Raw genomic sequence first — 8081 nt, forward strand, 5'->3', positions numbered from 1 at the left:
AGCAAAGATAACCAATCTAGAGCAATCTAGACTATGCATATGTTGTAATTCTGAGCATGGATAGCAAAGCAACACAGACATGATCTCAGTAAAAAATATATTTAAATCTACACCTTCGGTCCGGATCCTGAAACCCCCCACCTTATAAAAGAAAGATCCTATCATGATCAAGCAGGTTAAGGGCATAATCCTAAGAACATGTCATACTCATCAGTAGATCAGGCATGCAAATCTGGTCACTACGACCACAAGAATACTCTAGGCAATGTATCATCGATTCATAAATTGAAAAGCAGGCAAATCCGATAAAGTATAAAACCATCAAAGGAGATACTTAGATCGCTAAGAATATGAACACATCTATAACTTCACCATGAATGATTGTACATCACAAGGTCACCACCGGGATCCTACCTTGATCTTCATGACTTCTAAATCCAAAAATCTAGCATGATCTTCCTCGCAGGATGATCACGCCAGCAAAGATTCGTCTACGCTAACCCCTGACAAGTGCACAACCCTCGGCTCTCCGAAGAGCTGTCTCTCAAGCTCCTTCTACTTCTATGCTACTTCATGTCGAGTACGTCATCTTGGATATGGGGCTCGATAGATTTTTTGGGGTATTTATAGTTCAGAGAGCACGTGGCAAAAATTGGAAGGCAAGGGGACGAAGAAAATCCCCAAGTCGATCGGGCTGGGAGGGTCCAGCCCAATCGGCCTGCACCTTCCTTTTAGCCCCTCGCGTCCTGCTTCGTCTTCAAGTCTCTTAAGGTGCTTTGGAATCTTCTTTTCACTTGCATGTGGGCCTGGTACGTCATTTGCTTCGAGATGAGATTGATCTTGAATAACTTTCCAAATCTCCGCTTGATGTTCTCCAATTCCTCTTTGATCCTGAGCTGGTCCTTGCCATATCTTTATAAACTTAGCCCCTAAACAATGTTGGAGGGTAACTTGCCAAAGATGGGCACCAGGGGACGCCAGAAGATGCCAGGCCGATCGGCCTAGCGCCTTCCTGGGCCCGTTGACCTTTGTCTTCGTCTGGTTCGACACTCGTTTAGAGCTTTATCCAAAAATATACTTTTAGATCCAATTTTCTGAAAAACACAACATCCTCCCAAATACGTTGCACATCTGAAAATGACCGATTTATTAGGTGTAATCAATAGTTATTAATGTCATTATTGAAGATAAATAGGGGTAAAAGTATGTCAATAACGAGCATCAACAAGTGGTAAGGAAGGATTGCGCGAGGTCGGAGGTCGTAGGTTCGAATCCCACGGACCGCGCACACGCATATTACATATGAAAATCGCGTGACTTGTTTGAATCCCGGCTGTTAATGGATTTTTTTTCTTTATTTTTTTGCGAAAAAATGGATTAGTATCTGTTGGTCTCCCCAACCCAACCGGTACTAATGCGTACCTTTTAGTACCAGTTATATGATCCGGTACCGGTACTAAAGGGGGTTAGGACCTGATACTGAAGGCGCAATCCCCAAACGTTTTCGAGACTTTAAGAGATAACTTACAGATCTAAGTCACGGCAACCTAGCACTTTGAAAGGATAATTAACACTTACGTTGAGTCAGAGACACAAGCCAAGATGGCTTAATGAACCGAGCATTAACAACCGTATTATAATTCAGTACTTTCGTATTATTTGAAAATTTTGAAACCGTGTGTCCCCTTCAAACTATTTGAAACCGTGTCTCTTCCGAACTGTTTTCCATCCTGACACACAGAAAAAGTTGATGATTGACATGCAAATACTGTTATTTCAAATGAATATATGCATGGATATCAGCTGGGGCCTGCCTCTCGACAGCGATCCTGTTCGGACCCATGCACGTAGATCACTGTGCCGGGGGGTTTTGGCCCGTTGCGCAAGCAAGCCCTCTGACGACCCAGATAACGGGGGCCGGCCGGCCGGCGTTCCGGCGCCCATCCACACACACCCACACAACGCGGCCAGTGCGTTGCATCTACCTAACTTGTTTAAGCGTCGACAGCAACTGATCATCGATCGATCACTGATTGCCCTCGTTTAATTCACGGCTAATGATGGCGCCAACGTAATCCGTCCAGTGAAATAGCCTGTCAGCTTTGCAGTTGCAGGCCACGGATGCATCCCGTTCTCTGTACCTGCCGTTCTTGCTTCCAAATTAAAGCTAACCCTAGCTAATGGCTAGCAGCTAGCAATAATGGAGATCGATCGATCGATCGAGCCAATGCAAGCAGGCCAGGAGCACACAGAGATCGGAGATGGATGGATGGAAGGCGATCGAGGTTAGCTAGCTTCTCTTAATCTCATGTCGTAATGCAACCAAGACACGGAGGGCCTCTCTGTGCCTGCCTCTCTCGCGCTCCGTCCTCTGGCTCCGGCCCTACCCCTAATCCTCAGGGCTTTTCGCAGAAGACAAGCCTGGCCTGAACAGGAGAGCTCGCATTAATATATTTGTTAAAGTTTGTCGCTTTTGTTTCGAGAAAAAGGGGGAAATTTTATTTGTTTGTCATCTTCTCCCTACACGCATTGATTTTATACGCTTTTCCATTCTTAAATGATATAATGGGAGTGGCTGATGAACAATTGGAATGTAGTAGTAACCACTTGCCTCTTAGTGGATTTTATAAATTTTATAAAAATAAACTAACAGTACATTTTTATAAATTTAAAGTTTAATTTTATATACGAATTAAATTAATTAATCCTCATTTAAGGCCACATATACAGTAGTCTTAGTCTGTCTGCTTGTCAGTTTCGGGCTTTCGGTGCTTGGCTGTACCTGTACGCACATCTACTTGAAGATCTTTGTGACCTGACGTATGCAAGCATCGGAGCTAATAATAGGTTAACTTCGCGCTTTTTCATATAAATGGTACGTCAAGATTTTTTTTCCTGATCAGGTTTATTGCTGATGATGGATGGATGCAGAAGTGGTAGCTAAACGCCATCTTAATCACGAGACGGCCGGCGATTGTTTCGTTTGAATAATACGAACCGTTTTAAATACGCACAAAGCAGGGACCCGGAGTTCCTGTAAAGCCATGGCAGCTTCTGCTCCACATCGTCGTCAACATATATATATACTGTATATGTATATGTATATGTACCTGCATGCCAATTAGCATGAATATAATGTCGTCTTCCAAACAAAAGGACCGGCCGGGCCTACTATATACAATATTATACTTAACAAAAAAGGCCAAATCAATTTTTAAAATTAGCATGCAGATCGATCAGGACTAAGCCGCTGATGATCTGACCGGGCAACTAAAGCTAATGTGTGATGGCAAGTCGATGGACGTGTGTACACACAGGAGAAAACAATCAGCTCCCTTAGCTTAAAACACCACACGTTGCTACCCCCAGCTAGCAGCTATATGTGGCTACCACTACTTGTGGCTAGCTCTAGATCGAGTAGCATTAACAAGCTAAGCTACGAGAGGCCCTCTAATCACAGAACAATTATGCATATGCATGGCTCTGAACTGCACGTCTTATCTCTATCTAATCTAGTGTCCAATGCATGCTTTCAGTGAACGAGATCAGTGTTCAAAAAGAAGATGCACTGCCATGCATAATGCATGCATGCATGCATCCATGCTTTATTTGCGTCGTTGGCCCGCATGCATGATGCATGTCACGATCGAGTTGTTGTCGTCACTCGTCATCATATACTCCTAACGCATTCCCGAGGCATTATTTCCCGGTATTCCTGGTGCTTGCGTACGCGCAGTAGCTTTATTTTAAAGTGCGTTTCCTTCTTAATAAATATATCCTCGAAAAGCATCTTCAAAATTCGCTGAAACGCATGCAACGTTGTGTGACGGAACGGAACAAGGGGCATGGGACATGATCTGTCGTTTGTAGACAGTGATCTACTGCTCAAATGGCAATCGACATTCGACATATTTATATATATATATACATATATATATATATATATAAATAATAACTTTGTCGATGGTTAGTTTGGTTGTTCCCGTCAAGGGTTGTGCGCGTCCGGTCGAGCAGTTCTGAGAATACTGTGAATTGTGGGCTGTGAAAAAGCTGCTATGAGTTATGGATTGTGAAAAAACTGCTGTGAGTTGTGAGCTGTGGAAAAGCTGAAAGCTATTTGGTTGGACAACCGTGACTTTTGAAGAAACTGCTGTTAGTTGACCCTACATGTCAGCCATGACCCACATGTCAATCTCACATACATATTTCTCCTTTGTTTGCACGTCATCATCTTCCTCGAACCAACGGAGGAGAGCCATGGGCTGCCCGCCGGTGGGCTCTCCTCGGGCAGCGAAGGATGGCGAGACGATGGTGGAGCGCGTGCGCCCCGGCAAGGCCGCGGTGGCGGAGCTCGCGCGCGCTCGCGGGGCCCCTGTGGCGGAGCTCGGGCGTGCCCCGACCCCGTTCCTCCTCCTCCCATCTCCCTCCCTTCTCCTCCCCACCTCCCTTCCTCCCCATTCTTCTCCACCGAGCAAAGACAGACCGCCGGCCAAATCCTCCCCGCCCCGGCCAACTCCTTCAATCCCTCGCGCCCGCACGTCCTCAACCTCCCCCCCTCCTCCACCTCTAACCCACCTCCAACGAGCCTCGGCGACCAGACCGCTGAGAATCTCGATTCTCGCGGCCGCCCGTGCGCCCCGCCACCTAGAGCCGCCCACCAGCACCTTGGAGAAGTCGAACGCCGTCGGCACCTTCAGCTTACCCAGCCGCCGGGGATGGAGAGGGGCACCGCGGGAGGGATCCCCGGAGGAACGCGACACCGCCTCAAGTTGCACCGGCGCATGGAAAAATCGAGCGGGGGAAAAGTGCTGGTGGGAAGCTAGCCGACTAGGAATCGCGTGAAGGGGCGGCTGGCTAGGAGTCGCTGGCCAGGAGTCGCCAGGGAGGTGCTGCGGCACCAGGCAGGTGGAGCGTCGCACGGGTGGGAGAGGGCACGAGGCAGTCGGAAGGGAAAAAAAGAAACACATAACCAGTAGCAAGTGGGTAAATTTTATGAAAATACCGATCCCCAGCCAGTCAAAGCCACTCCGACGATGCTGTGAAAAATGAACTAGAGAGAAGCAGCTTTCTTCAAAGCAGTTGAGAGGGAGCCGGACCCTTTGGTTGGCTTTCAACTTTTTTTTTAAGCCAAAGCACTTCAAAAGCCCAACGAAAGGGACCCTTTGACCCTCTCCAACAGAACTGCTAGCTCAAAAACCTACATGGCACTTCCATATCACTCTGAAATAGCACAAAAGATAGAATATCCAACCGGAGTAGCTTTTATCACAGTTCTCTATGTTTTATGGGACCCACTTGTAAGCTATTTTTTAATAACTACTTTCTCAGTCCCTTTTTATCTGTCGTACGACAGATAAAAAAGGACGGAGGGAGTATCTTATATTTCCATCGTGTTCTTTCTCCTGCATGGCTCCATCTGATTCTTCACGCAGACGTACAGCAAGAACATGGAGTCAGAGATCGCCAGGAACGCCGGGTCTCCGCTGTTCCCGTCCTTGCCCTCGCGCGTCACACGACGGCAGCCGCTGGCGAGGCCGTCCGCCGCGCTCCGTGTCACCTCGCGCGCCAGCCACCACCACAGCCGAGCCACGCACGTCTCGGGCACGCTGGCCACTACCACCCCGCGCGACCTCGGAGAAGCCGGCCGCACTACGCTCGCCTCGCGCGGTGGTTACGCCGGCCACCGACCCCGGTGAGGCCGGCGCCTCGGGTCTGCATCACCTCGCGCGCAGGCGGCCCCATTCTTGCATCCTCGGTGATGCGAAGGGGGCGGAGAAAAGAAGAAGCAAGGCACGGAGAGAGAGGAGCCCGCGAGACTTCGTATTCCGTTCGAGCTAGACATAAGAGATAGCTTTTCTCTCTCGGGGTATTCTCTCTTCCATGCAACCAAAATACTGATGTGGATCTTTTATGAGGTAGCTGACCTGTCCTTGTTGGAGGAGGCCTTAGTGTGAGGCCTAGCTCTAGCTTAGGCCTGCACCCAAGCTGCCAGTTGGCATGCACATATATGATAGTCTATGTGCAGGTAGCGAGGTAGGCTCTCTTAGGCTCTTAGCTAGCTAAGGGTTCGCCATGGCATCCTTTTCGGCCATGAACAAGGGCACCAGCAGCAGGACTGTTGTGTCGTGCAACTCCTGCACTGTAGGCCCACAGACATATCCCGGACGAACAGTGCCCGCGAGATCGAGGGCCCAGCCAGGACTGCTCACGGACAAGCCGCTCGCAACGGCCACCGCGCGGCCGGTCCATGTCCACGTAGACAGCATGCATGTACACACAATGGCTAGTCATGTTGTGAGGCGATACAATACTACAATTGGGACATGCGTGCTTTGCTTGTTAATTATGAGTTCCTTCACGTGACCCAAAGGTCGCTACATATATACATGCATGCATGCACTCGGAAAGGCACTGTGTTCAATTTGTTTGTTGCCTCATGATCCAAGGCATGTCGATAGATTAGAGCTTGTTTGGGTAGAAAAGAATCGGAAGGGAACGAAGGAATTGAGTCTAAAATGAAATGATTCTCTCCACTCACTCATATTTCATTTCAATCCAGTAGTATCCAAACAAGGTTTTATTGGGTTGGAGCTGATCAAACTATATATAGGCCCGGGTGGATCAGGATGAATAACGACGAGGTGGACAATCAACACCATTCTGAGATCTGATCCAACGTATTATGTGAAACTTATTAAACCTTTCAATTGGTAATTTCAAATCGACATGCGAGATCGTTTCTTGTTAAGTTGTTAACATCAATACCAGCACATGAGTAGAATCCGGCCTCACAAGCGTTCTTTGTAGGTGTACGTACCATGACTTCATAGTGACTTCGTTTAATGCATGGTTCATCGTGCAGTGCTAGAGTGACACGTATGACACATACGTGTACACAAAATTAGAACGATCGAGACAGTATCTGCCCGTCACGTTAATTAAGTACGCACGCACGTCGCGATCAGGTGCGTAGGCCGTGTCCCTCTTCCGGTACGTCTCCCGGCCATCCAAGGCGAGAGGTGCGTGATGTAACACAAAACAGCCGGCCAGTAGGCCAAGCTACTCTCGACCGACAGCACCACCTAACTCGTCATGCATCAAGGCATCAAGCTATATCTCTATACATTGCATGCACTATACTAAACAAGCAGCGAACACCCATGCGATGCAAGAGCCTAAATAAAGCCATTTTAGATGATGAGATGCAGCGACGACTTGTTGGGCAAAGTGCTTGCCAACAAGCCGGCGGAGCCGAGAGTTCGACGACCCCCGGAAACCCGGTCGGGCGCTCAGTCTTTCCGGCATGTTCGTTCGGTCGGTCGCCCTCGATGACGACCGAGACGAAGAGAAGGAGAGGCGCGTGACGTGACGTGACGTGATGACGCCATCGACGGCGGAGAACGAAGCGGACGAACGCCGGTCATCGCGGCGGCCGCCCGCGGTGCGTTCGCCGGCCTTGACAAATGACAACGACCGGCGCGCGCGCCGCGCGGCTAAGGGAATCCGGCCGGTCGCTTCGGGTTGGCCCTTGGTGTCACCACTCACCAGAGGGGTTCAGGCCGCGCACGCCGGAGCGGAGTCCGGAGAGCACGGTCGGGCACGGGTTGCATCTCAGGCAGCCAGGCTGGTTCAAATTTTGCAATCATCCGGCGCCACACGCCGTGGCGTAGACGAGGGCGCGCGCGCACGCAGTTGAGCTGGGGCACTGGGAGTGCTGCCAAATCCACCGCCGGACCGTTGTTTCGCGGGCTCCTCCTCTTCGCGCCCGGTCGGCGCGCGTGGCGGCGGCGCTCGAAGATACACACCATGGGCTGCTAGTTAGTTGGGCCAGCGGAACCTGCGCTGCAATTTGGGCCTCAGCCGCATCACCCCCTTGTGCCCGCTGCACAGGCTGGCCCATCGAAGCCTAACCCAACAAAGACGTGGGGACTCTCGGTATTACTAGAAAGACGGCGCGCCAATGCCTCCAGTGTTGGGTAAACGTTTGATTTTTTTTTTCTTTTACGCATACATGAAACTTTGACTTGTAGAGACCACCGATTGATGTACTCAGTTTAGTGTCAAATTAACCATGAAGTATT

Source organism: Setaria viridis, chromosome 5 (assembly GCF_005286985.2).
Source record: "Setaria viridis chromosome 5, Setaria_viridis_v4.0, whole genome shotgun sequence".
Lineage (NCBI taxonomy): Eukaryota > Viridiplantae > Streptophyta > Magnoliopsida > Poales > Poaceae > Setaria > Setaria viridis.